We start from the raw sequence: 13,692 nt of genomic DNA, 5'->3' as shown, positions 1-13,692 counted from the left end.
TTTTTGAATCGGAGGGGTTGGAGTAGAACGTTGTTGTTGCCAATTTTTGTTATTTTTCTTCTAATTTCTCGCACCTCTTCCTCCAAGTTTATGAGAAATCATTGCAAAACTATTATGATCAGTTTGCACACTTCGTTGCTAATTTTCAACTTGAGGTTCTGTACCATCCGCGTAGCCCAAAAGATCGTGAATGCTGAGAGCATCTTCAACTTGAGATAACCAATTTAAATAAGAAGCAGGTCCCTCAAGCCTCACCTAAACAAATTGTAGAAGATTGTTTGGGGGAATGAAGATAGTAGCGGAAGACGACATAATGTCAGGATCGGGCGTAAGCCAAATATATGCCGTAGCCTGCTGTATATTTTCTATTATATAGACATCTTACAAAACAGAGAAGCTATAGAAGCTTTCCTAAAATAAATCACGCTATACATGGTAAATTGAGCAATACATGGCTAACTATCTCTTGCATTCCTATTTAACGGAAATCAATTCATTGTGAGCTGGAATGTTGTGACAGCTTGATCTTGATCTGGTATTGATTGCTCTTGATCTGGTATTTCTTGATTTGGTATTGATTGCTTAACAAAACAAGTGATGCGTGATACTCGTCCACCACGAGTAGAGCCACGGCTACTGCTTCCATTTGCATGAGTTGAAGGCTGCTGACTACGTCCAGTAAAAGGCTTGTCGTAAGATTTGCCACTCCCACGAGCACGATAATTCTGACCACACTCACAAGCATGAGATGGTGGGACACCACGTTGTTTGAAACCAAAGTTACGAGTGGTATTGAGTGCCAGTGCAGAATTTGGAGTGCTACGGGTTGAGGAAATTCGAAGATTAAAGTCCCTTAATTTGCTAATGACATTTTCAAGTGCTGGAAAAGTGTCTCTAGCGTTAATGGCAGCCACAATAGGATCAAATTCAGGTCCTAAACCCCGTAGCAAACATATTATGAAATCTTTATCCTCCATTGGTTTCCCTCCACCACATAGAGAAAGGCCAACGCTTTGGCCTTGTGCAGATCTTCCTCCATAGAATAGGAGCCTTTGGTGAGTGCCTGCAACTCACCACACATCTGCTAAACAAGATCTCATGTATGTTGACCATACAGAGTTTTGAGCGCCTCCTAAGCATCACGTGCCATTTCACAATTTATCACTTGTGAAAGCAGAATGTCTGAAAGAGAACTGTTGATCCATTTGAGAATCAACTGATCAAGATGCAGCCACATTGTTGTTGTCGGATTCGGATTGCGAACACAATTTTCAACAATGATGGTAGTGGTGGGACAAGGCACTTCATTTGTAACATAATTGAGGAGTCCATGTCTTCGAAGAACAGGAACTACTTGAGCTTTCCAAAGTAAGTAGTTTGTAGAAGCTAAATTGATAGAGATGTCAGACAGATTGGTTTTTGAGGTAAACAAATCTAGAGAAGACGTGTTGCCCACAGAAGGAATCGATGAGGTTGAAGAGGATGTCATGTTGTCTAAAAACCTCGAGTGGCTATTGATACCATGTGAGCGTAAATTGCCGCAGCTTTTATGGCTTGTCTATTGACATTTAAAGGACTTACAGGATGTACATACAATTGTTGATAGCCGTTTGATAATTATACTCGAAAAATAGAATTAGCTAAAATGGAAGTATAGCTAGACTAAAAATTAATGTACAACAAGAATCATGGTAGGACTAAAAACAGAGTATTAAAAAATAGAGGGATTTTTAGAGAATTGAGAGTGATTGTTGTAGAGTGATTAGCGCTTGTCTCTTCAGTTTTTCCACCATCAGCTAGCAAACCTTTAATTTTCTAAACATTTTGTTGATCAATATCTAAATTCCTTTGAGCCACTCATGCATAGGAAGTACACTTTCTTGGCGCACAATGATTTCAGAGGACAGCTAATTAAAAGAAAAGGATCCAAAGTAGAAGATCGCAATCGCAATTTTTCAAAGCCGGAATGAGAAGCTTTGGTGACAAATAATGAAGGAATTATGTTACAATATCTGATCCTCTTCAAGTTATGTACAGTGGCTATGTCAACTCTAACTCGACATGAACAAAGGTCCCAGCTCCCACATGATCATGAGGGTCAACATGCTGCAAGCTTTATCGATTTAGCCCCCATACTCTTTCTCACCCTCAATCATAACATCAATGACTGTTTATAAGCCTTGCAACGGCAAGCTTACTAGCCTTACTTTACTTAAGGAACAAAAAGACTTGGGCTTTAATTCATAATAAAGTTTGGACCTTATAATTGGTAACTCCGGAGAATGAAGTCGGGCTTAGCTTTATATGAATTGAACCGGGCTCTGTTCGAAAAGCTGCAGGCTAAGCCCACACGTGCTGTCTTTGTACTACTTGTATATGTCAAATCAAGGAATTGTACCACGTACGTCTAACTCCGTGGCTCTGTGCCAGTGCCAGTGCCAGTGCCAGTGTCTACCGAGTTTAGCCAATAAAATTGATATTAATGATATACACCATATATTTTTATAATATATTTTATAATAATATTATAGAATGAAGATATTTTTATAAAATAATATTATTTTTATAAAATATTTTATAAAAATATCTTTTATTTAAAATATAATTATACAAAATGTTGTGAAAAATATTATATATAAATCATTTTTCAAAAATTTAAATCCGAGATACATACTAATTTTGGTGCAGTTCTTATCCCGCAGTTGTAATCAGTGAAGGATATGTCAGATTACAACCTTACCACAAGCATATTTTAATTCACATGAGCAGATGAACAGATAAGTGATGATATATTGTTTCATTTTGTAATTTGCAAGGCTAGATTTGTAACTATATATATAATTAATAAATTAATTAGGTGATCTCTCTCTCTCTCTCTCGAAACTGCATATATATATATATATATATATATCATTCTGGCATGATCAGGCATTCCCAAATGTAAATATCAAGAAAGCAGTATCTTTCTGAAGACACGACTCCTTATCATTAGAAATCAACTAAAACCACAAATGCATTATCGGCTGGGTGCGCCCTTTATAGCTTTTTTGCCTTAATAATACACTACTGCCTTTTGATCATGTCACACAATATTACAAATCCATATCCAGCTCGCACATTGACAAATATCTATCACCCATCATGGAGTGAGACGACGTACGTGCATGTATCTTATCTTAGCTTGCTCCTTATGTGATTCCCATTGCGTCTCTGGTTATCCTGATCCTATATATATATATATATATACACACACATGATCTCCGACTCCGAAAGAAAATTATGTCTCTATTTATAATTAATTATCATGTTAGTATTAAAATATTGTACCGTTCGAATTTTCTAATTATTAATTAAATAGGAATTTACCTCATCATCATTTATTGAGTAATTTGGCTCGTAATTGAATAGATAATTTAAGAATAAAGGTCAGACTTTGCTGGACTTTTGTTAGAGTCACGGTCCGACAAGGCTAGCTAGTACAAGAATCGAGTTCCCTCAATACAAGTGTGACCGAACCTTGCATAAAGTCGCTAGACGCGCAAGGGACAACAGCTCGTACAAACCTTTGCGGAAGTTGCAGGTTAAACACTCAACATTTAAGCTTAAATTTCACTGTATTTGTTTGAAACACCTATTTATAACATCTGAGTTTTTCAGCTAATTAAGGCCCATGAAAAGCCAAGAGTTCTCTATACTCAATCATGATTGGTCCAAACTTTAAGCTTTTGGTGGGCCTTCCAACTTGGTAGGAAGGACCACAGGCCGTAGCAAAACGGTCTATTATTATTATTATTAACGAAAGGAAATAAGCCCCTTGAATTGAACTTTGATGTTGACGATGTTAAATATCGAAGTGCAAGGACCATTTTCAGAACAAAGGTCCTCCAAACAGGGACCACACTTGCTTTAGCATTTCCTCAACTGAACATCCATCATAACTTTCCCCATCCACCTGAAAACAATACGAGAGACCAGACCAACTTACCAATATATACTACTATTCCATTTTTCTTGATTAATGTCCTTCTATAATATCTTATGGGCATATTGGACAAATCATAACCACATAACACTTGGCCTCGTTTGTTTTGAAGACTAATTCAAAATTTAGAAAACCTCTCATCTCATCATTATAATTTTTTTAAATTTTTATATCAAAATAAAATAAATAATTCAATTTTTTTAAATTTTAAAATAAAAATAATATTAAAAAATATATTATAACAATATTTTATTTAATTTTTTAATTTTTATCAAGGAAGATGCTGAAAATAAGCAATTGACAACTCAGACTCAACGGCAACAATAATCAAAACCTGATTTTATGCTGAACATGATTTCAGGAATAGTTTTTTTTTTTTTTTTTTTGTTCTGTTCATATCTTTGTAATTATGTTGTAAATCTTCAATTACCTTTTTTGTATTCCATCGGTTTTCTTTTATTTGTAAATCTTAATTTATGCTTTTAAATTGTATATAATCAGAGTATGCATAGAAATGAATGTGTACTTTTTCATAAACTGAGCAGTGTAATTTCTTTTTAATTTTAATCTCATTTTTAAAAATACGAGATAACTCGATCTGTTTTTTTTTTTTTTTTTTATAAAAAATATATATATTTAACTATAAAATTAACATTTTGACATGACCAGACATGTTAATTAGTGGTTGACGCAAACAAACCTTGGGACATCGGGGCCTCCACATGTGTGCATGTTAATAGGGGCGTTTGCGAAATCCATTGTCATATCACAAACGGTAGTACTAGACCACCTTTTATATGGTTCTTAGAAGATGACCGCTTACCCGTCACCAATGATTTGACAGAATAGAGTGCAAATCACAACCATCGAGGTAAAGCCGTACTTATACATGCACCAATTGAAAAAACAAAGTATATTGGTAAAAATAATTATTAATTACTATTTATACACTATTAATCTTTCAAATATTTGCTCAAGTTACAAGAGCCCACACCATGGTTTTTTTTTGTAATTATGTTGTAAATCTTCAATTATTTTTTTTGTATTCTGTCAGTATCCTTTTGTTTGTAAACCTTAATTCATGCTCTCAAATTGTATATGATCAGAGTATGCATTGCCTAATCGTGTCTTTCATTTACGTGATATCCTTTATGTTCTCACAATTAGCAAAAATCTCATTTCCGTCCATCATTTTACAAAAAATAATAATGTCTATCTTGAATTTCACCCCTCTTATTTTTTGGTGAAGGATCGGATCACGGGGGCGACACTACTCAAAGGCGAATGTGAAGATAGCGTGTACCCATTCCCGAAGAACATGGCTAAAAACTCCAACAAAGTTGTTGCCTATGTTCATGAACGTACAACCACTGATGGGTGGCATAAAAGGCTTGATTATCCATCTTCCAAAATTGTTCATCATTTAATTAATGTTTTTTCCTTACCCACAAATAAAAATGGGTCGTCCTCTCTTTGTATTTCGTAGGGGTGGGCAGCGGGGACCCGCGGTTTCCGCCCCGCACCCGTGCGGCGGGGCGGACCACCCCGTCCGCCAGATGCGGGGGCGGGGTCACCCACCCCGCATCTGGGGCTCTGTCCGGGGGCGGGTGCGGGATGGGGTTCACACCCGCCCCGCATATACCCCGCCCCGTATATGGTGTTCATATATATATATATATATATAAACTACGCATGAAACGACGTCGTTTCATGCTAGTTAATTAGAAATGAATTCCCCGATCCCTCTCCTCGCCACTCTCGCATCTTCACTTTCTCATCTTCTGCACCCTTGCCAACCCTCCTCTCGAAGCTCAACCCACACTCCTACCCTCTTCAATGCCGTGCCATCCGGTCCTTTCTCATCTCACCGAAGATCCGAATCCCGAACTCGAAGGTAAGAAACTCAAACCCTATCCTATTTTATTTTGTTGTGATTTATATTTTTAATGGAGATTGGAGGAAGGATGGGGTTTATCGGAGATGGAGGATGGGATTTTTGTGAATTGTGTGCTGTGGAGCTTAGATTGTGCATGTGTTTTGGTTTGAAATTTGAATGAGTCCATGAAATGCATGTGAATTGTGTTTGTTTTCTCATTTCTGTAATTATTTCGGTTTGGATTGGAATTGATTGTGTAATTAATTTGGATTGGAACCCCTAAAATAATTTAGGGCTCAAATCCGAAACCCTAAATTAATTTAGGGGTTTCAATCTAAATTAATTTAGGGGTTTCAATCTTTGAAACCCCTAAATTAATTTAGGGTTTCGAATACAGTCTGTCTCTAAAATAATATTAATATTAATATATATATTAGGATTATTAATATGACTAATAATTAACTATATATTAAAAAAATTACGATAAAAAACTATATATTATAAAAATTTAATCAAGAATTTCTAGTCATTATACGTGATTTCGGATCGACCATGTTTAAAATCTAGTACTTCTGTTCATGCATAAAAAATAGGTTGAAACCAAACTAATTAACTCTCTTATATAATTAACTCTCTTATATAATATAACTAATTAACTCTCTATTGATGTTCACGTACAAAAGCTATTTATAAAGACCAGTTGTCTGGGAATAATTCGTTCCTTGCCACGGGCAGATCAAGTTGATCAACAACATATAATATATATATATATATATATTAACTGAAAGCAACGTAATGCATGTTTGTTTAATTTATATTTATTTTTTTTTTATTATAACTCATATATCTGAAGGTTTCTTTTTCAGATTTGGGGGATTTTTTTGGTAGAATATTTATTTTCTTGTATTAAGATCTTAGCTCTAATATTTTGGTAGAATATTTATTTTCTTGCAACTTCTTACAGATTTGAATTTTTATTCTTTAGATCTATATTTTTTTTATTTTTTAAATTTTTTTCATGCAACTTCTTACAAATCCAAAGGTCTATTCTTTAGATCATATTCGCTCTAATATTTTGGTAGAATAATTTTTATCTTGCAACTTCTTACATATCCAAATGTTTATTCTTCAGATTTGTGTTTGTTTGTTTTTTTATTATTGTTTGGGGTATGATTTTTAGTTTTTTGGAATGGGTATTTTCGGTTTCCTTATAGTCTTCGAATGGCTTCATTTTTTTGTTGGATGTGGACTTTTCTACCTTACTTAAATAAAGTTAATTTATTAACAACATATAGTGTATTTGTTGTTAATATACTTTATTACATTTATAACCAAATGATAGTGTGATACTTTTTTTTATTCTACTTTTCTTTTATGTTCATTATATAGTTGTTATGTTTTCTATTATTTCAGATTTCTTGTTTGCTTTAATTAATGGATATGCCAGCGGATTCGAGTGCGAGCTCTCCTTTTCAGGCCGAGGGCACCACCCCTACCCCTACCCCTACACCTACACCTACCCCTCCTACTCATACCCCTACCCCTAGCCCTACAGCACCTTGCCCCGCCCCCAAGCCCAGCAAGAAACCTGCTTCAATAGTTTGGAGTCATTTCACCAAATTAGAGGGTGGTGACTCAAGTAACCCCCAAGCCAAGTGTAACTATTGTGGCAAAATTTATGGATGCCACTATAGGAAACATGGCACCTCTCAATTAAAGGTGCACTTAGAAGAGCAATGCAAAAAAAGTCCAATATTAAGATCATTACAAGATAAAAGCCAATCTAGGCTAGAAGTTGGACTTCAAAAAATGGCGGATGGGACTAGTGGGGGTGCAAGTTTGAGGGGGTATACTAAGTATGATCCCGATGAGTGTAGAAGACATCTAGCTCGTATGGTCATAATGGACGAGCTACCTTTTCAAATTGTAGACGGGAAAGGGTTCCAAGCGTATTCTCACTACTTTGAACCAAGGTTTAATATTCCCTCTCGCCACATGGTGGCAAAGGATGTAAAAAAACATTTTTACATTGAAAATGAGAAGTTGAGGGGTCAATTGGTGGATCAATTTGTTTGTCTCACCACTGACACTTGGACATCGATCCAAAATTTTAATTATATGTCTTTGACTGTGCATTTTATTGATTGCCATTGGACATTACACAAGAAAATTATAAAATTTTGTAAAATCACCGATCATAAGGGTGAGACAGTTGGGAAGGCCTTGGAGGCTTCAATAAAAGAGTGGGGTTTGAGCCGAGTTGTTACAGTCACAGTCGATAATGCCTCGTCTAACGATGTTGCATTAGGACATTTGAGAACTTATCTTAGAGAGGCAAATAAGACACTTATGGGTGGTGAGTGTCTGCATGTGAGATGTGCAGCACATATTCTGAATTTGATTGTCAGTGATGGTTTGAGAGATCTTCATGACTCGATTGCTCGAGTTAGGACTGCTGTGAGATGGGTGAGATCTTCTCCTTCAAGGTTGGAGAAATTCAAGGTTGCTGCGAGATCTGCGGGTCTAACATCTAAGAAGGGTCTTTGTACTGGTTTGCCTACACGATGGAACTCAACATTTCTGATGTTGGAGGCGGCCCAAGAATATAGGCTGGCATTTGCATTATTGGGTGATGAAGACATCCAATATGTAAAATATTTTAATGATCACGGGGGATTGGGGAAACCCGTAGCTGATGATTGGGAAGTTGTAACTATTTTTGTAGACTTTTTTAGGCTTTTTTACGATATCACCACGAGGCTATCTGGAACTTTGTACCCTACATCCAATGTTGTATGCCAGCAAATATGTAGGCTAAAAGAAGAATTAGATGATATGGTCGCGGGTGGTCACAGTAGGCTGCGGGAGATGGCATTGATTATGAGGTCAAAGTACGACAAGTATTGGGGAGATTTAACTAGGGCTAATATTTTGTTATATGTAGCTGTCGTCTTTGACCCGAGGTATAAGTTGGATGGCATGATATTTGGATTGGGCCTTGCGTACGGGCAAGTATGGGCGGAGCTTATTGCAGCAAGGGTTCGGGAAACCCTTACTAGATTATTTGATGAGTTTTCCACCCTGCGGGGTGGTAATATTGCGGCACCTACATCTACCCCCTCAGCCTCAGGCTCACAGTTTCCTGAAATCGAGAGTGGGAAAAGGCGTAGATTGGAGTGGGGTGAGAGGTATGAGCAGACCCCCTTCCTCCGGACTTCTGTAGAGGCTCAGTCAGAGATAGACAGATACTTAGCAGCAGAGATTCTACCATTTTCACGAGATTTCGATATATTAAGTTGGTGGAAGGTGAATGCTGTTAAGTATCACATCCTTGGAGAGATAGCCCGCACACTTTTGGCCATCCCTGTTAGCACAGTAGCCTCAGAGTCGGCCTTTAGCACCGGAGGACGTATATTAGATTCATTTCGGAGTTCATTAGCTCCTGCCACTGTGGAGGCTTTGATTTGCACGCAGAATTGGATCAAGGGAACTCCAATTCATGTTCCGGATGTTCTTGAGTATGAGGAGGCCGACGTCGAGGAGGAGGGTGATGATCAGTCTGGATCTGGTATTTATTCTAATTTCTTATTTTCATTTATTTATTTTCATTTAATTGGTATTCATTAATTTCATTTCAAATTTAATACTTATAGTGATACATGAGACGGCGTCTACGGCTACCTCCGATGCAGTATGACTTTTGTATTGGACTCACCATTGCCATGGTTTGCATAATTTCTTCCCTAATTGTTTTTTGCATTTAAAACTTTGTTTCATTTTTATAACTTTTTAATTCTAATTTGTTTTATTTTTAACTTATTAATATTTCAGGTTTTTTGACTTATTAACTTTTATTTTTAACTTATTGATTTTCAGTCTCACAGCAATCGACATTCGACACAACTCAGTGAACTCACAACTACGGCTCCACCCCCAAATTTAATTTTCTTAATTTACAATTATTGTAATGTTGCTACAATAGTTAATTATACAATTTGTAATATTTATTTTTTTTAGAAGAGTTTGTAATAGTGTAATAGTTTATTAGTTCTCTTAATTTGTATAATTGTAAACTATTTAAGTATTTATTGTAAAATACTTAATATCTACTTATCAAAAAAAAATATTTCTTTTCTGTTTTTAAATTTATATTTTTTTTAATATAAATAATGGGACTAAAGGGGCCCAAAAACTGATTCTGGGCCATTTAGGGCCCAGAAAAAAGTATTGTGCGGGGGTGCGGACGGGGGACCCCGCCCCCGCCCATGCGGGGGCGGGGTCCGGGGAAAAAAAATCCCCCCCCGCATATGCGGGGGCGGGTGGCGGGGGAGGGGTGGCCCCGCCCCGTAGGGGGCGGGTATCACCCCTAGTATTTCGTGCTCTCAAAATAAAGCTCGTCGTCAACCTTTTAATTCTCATGGTCTCACTAGCACATCTCCCTTGGAATTAATTTATACTGATGTTTGGGCTCCGTCTCATGAAATTGGTATTGATGGGTCAAAATATTACATTATTTTTATTGATCACTTTACCAAATACATATGGCTCTATCCTATGTCTCATAAATCGAGTGTTCAAATTATTTTTCCTCAATTTCGCAATCTTGTAGAAAATAAATTTAATACAAAAATAAAGAGACATTTAGCCCTGTAGTTAAACCAGTTACCATTAGAACTGTTTTAACGCTTGCTGTGATGCACGGTTGGTCCCTAAGACAATTAGACGTAAACAATGTCTTTCTTCATGGGCACCTCATAGAAAAGGTATACATAAAACAACCACCTGGTTTTTGGGATCATGATAAACCAAATCATGTATGTTGTCTTAACAAAACAATATATGGTCTCAAACAAGCACCCCGTGCTTGGTACACATCCCTCAAATATGCACTGATAGAGTTCAGATTTGTTAATACTAAATCTGATTCTTCACTCTTTGTATTCCATAATGGTTCTATGCTTGTTTATTGCTTGGTATATGTTGATGACTTGATTATCACTAGGAATAACTCGACATGTGTAGCTAGTATCATTGATCAACTTGGAAAAAAATTATCTATCAAAGACTTGGGACCATTGCATTTTTTTCTTGGTGTTGAGGTTATTCCTAGAAAGGATGGCTTGTTTTTAACTCAGCATAGATACATTCGAGATCTTCTTACTAAAACTAGTATGGATGGTGCCAAGGATGTGACAACACAACTATCTACTTCGATCTCTTTAAAACTGGTTGATGGTTCTTCCTCAGTTGATTCCATGGAATATCGACGAGTTATCGGTGCATTGCAATATCTTTCATTGACCAGACCTGATATAAGTTTTGCAGTCAACAAACTCTCTCAGTTTATGCACTGTCCAACCACAAATCACTGGACAGCCACAAAAAGGTTGTTGCGATACTTGAAAAATACTATCTTCCGCGGCATCAACATCAGTAAAATGATTAATCCTGTCCTCACATGCTACTCTAATACTGACTAGGCAGGTAACTTGAATGACAAAAAATCCACATCAGCTTATCTTATTTTGCTTGGCACAACATCTATTTCCTGGAGCTCAAAAAAACAACGTGCCATAGCACGCTCATCAACTGAGGCTGAGTATAGAGCTCTCGCAACAGTGGCAGCTGAGTCCATGTGGATCCTCTCTTTATTTCAAGAACTGAAATTTTCTTTATCCAAGCTACCACTACTTCTCTGTGATAACTTGGGAGCAACACACCTCAGTTTTAATCCTGTCCACCACTCACGGATGAAACATATTAAGATTGATATTCGTTTTGTGCGGGACTTGGTTGAAAAGAATGCTCTTCATGTTCGGCATGTTCACACCAATGATCAACTTGCATATTTACTCACCAAGTCTCTCTCGCGACAACGGACTAATTATCTACGCAACAAGATCGGCCTTACTGATGGTAGCCCGTTCTTGCGGAGGCATATCAAGGAAGATGTTGAAAATAAGCAATTGACAACTCAAACTCAACGGCAACAATAATCAAAACCTGATTTTATGCTGAACATGATTTCAGGAATAGTTTTTTTTTATTTATTTTCTGTTCATATCTTTGTAATTATATTGTAAATCTTCAATTACCTTTTTTGTATTCCATTGGTTTTCTTTTATTTGTAAATCTTAATTTATGCTCTTAGATTGTATATAATCAGAGTATGCATAGAAATGAATGTGTACTTTTTCATAAATTGAGCAGTGTAATTTCTTTTTAATTTTAATCTCATTTTTAAAAATACGAGATAAGTCGATCTGTTTTTTTTTTTTTATAAAAAATATATATTTAACTATAAAATTAACATTTTGACATGACCAGACATGTTAATTAGTGGTTGACGCAAACAAACCTTGGGACATCGGGGCCTCCACATGTGTGCATGTTAATAGGGGCATTTGCGAAATCCATTGTCATGTCACAAACGGTAGTACTAGACCACCTTTTATATGGTTCTTAGAAGATGACCGCTTACCCGTCACCAATGATTTGACAGAATAGAGTGCAAATCACAACCATCGAGGTAAAGCCGTACTTATACATGCACCAATTGAAAAAACAAAGTATATTGGTAAAAATAATTATTAATTGCTATTTATACACTATTAATCTTTCAAATATTTGCTTAAGTTACAAGAACCCACACCATGGTTTTTATTGTGTTTTTTTCTTCCTCTTTTATTTTGAAACATAATGATTGCCTTATTATTTTATCATTTGAATTATGTAGATCGTGTGCTCTATCTATCGAATAGAATTTCAAGGGTTTAGGGAGGTAAGCCCGCAGGATTTTAGTGTAACACGTGCTAAAGACGATGCTTTTAGTAATCTCAACTTATCCTAGACTCAAAGCTGTAAGAGAAAGTGATTGAGCCTATTGCATGAATGATTGGCCCTTGTCATACCGGGCCTTTTCTTTTTAGTCTAGTTGATAACAATAGCTTCTTTATTATCACTGTTTGGATTGAATGAAAGCTCAACCAACCACCAATTAACCGACACACACACAAAAAAAAAACCCTCAGATCTAACTAGAAAACCAGCAGCTATCTAGCACTTGTATACTTACTCTTGTACATGCAGAAACAAACACTATCATAGATATCAGGCAGCCAGCTATAATCTTTTGGAATGTCGTTCAGAACAAAAGATCCGAAAACCCAATTCCAAGATCTGAACTCTGAAGCTCGCATAGATACAACCTTCTGCATGAACCCCGAGTACCTCTCCCTTCTTGGCAGTTAGTTCTCCGGTTCAAAAGATTATTTCAGTGATTAGCATCAGTTTGAGACTTGAATACAGAGGCCAAGGTTTTCTGTCTGACATATGAAAGACATATCTGAGACATTACAGTTGTTATTGTTGTGGCTATCGAGGAGATTTCACTTTGAAACTCTATAACGTGTACAGAAAAGACTGGCCAATTTTGCTCAAAATTATCCGCCTTTTGATATCGATCAGAAGGCAGTTGAAGCTAAACTAAAAAGATAGTTAGATTTGTGATTGTGCAGTAATTATTTTTAAAAAATTAAATAATTAAGAGATAAAAAATAATAATTTTTTAATAATAAATTCTATTTAAAAAAAAAAAAAAACTGTACGATACTTACGTATTTCACACACTATTCCTCAAACTAAGAAGGGCAAAAAACATCTCCATTCCAGTGAATGAAATTAACAGTTCTAGACATTTTTTCCCATTTTATTTGTGTAACCTTCTTGAAATTTATGCTTGTTGTATCTTTTTTTTTTTTTTTTGGGGTGGTTTTGGTTCTGTTCTGCTCTATGTTTTGCAACATTAATCTTTAAGAACGTACAATCAATTAGC

Source organism: Juglans regia, chromosome 13 (genome assembly GCF_001411555.2).
Source record: "Juglans regia cultivar Chandler chromosome 13, Walnut 2.0, whole genome shotgun sequence".
Classification (NCBI taxonomy): Eukaryota; Viridiplantae; Streptophyta; class Magnoliopsida; order Fagales; family Juglandaceae; genus Juglans; species Juglans regia.
This window is presented reverse-complemented; position numbering follows the sequence as displayed.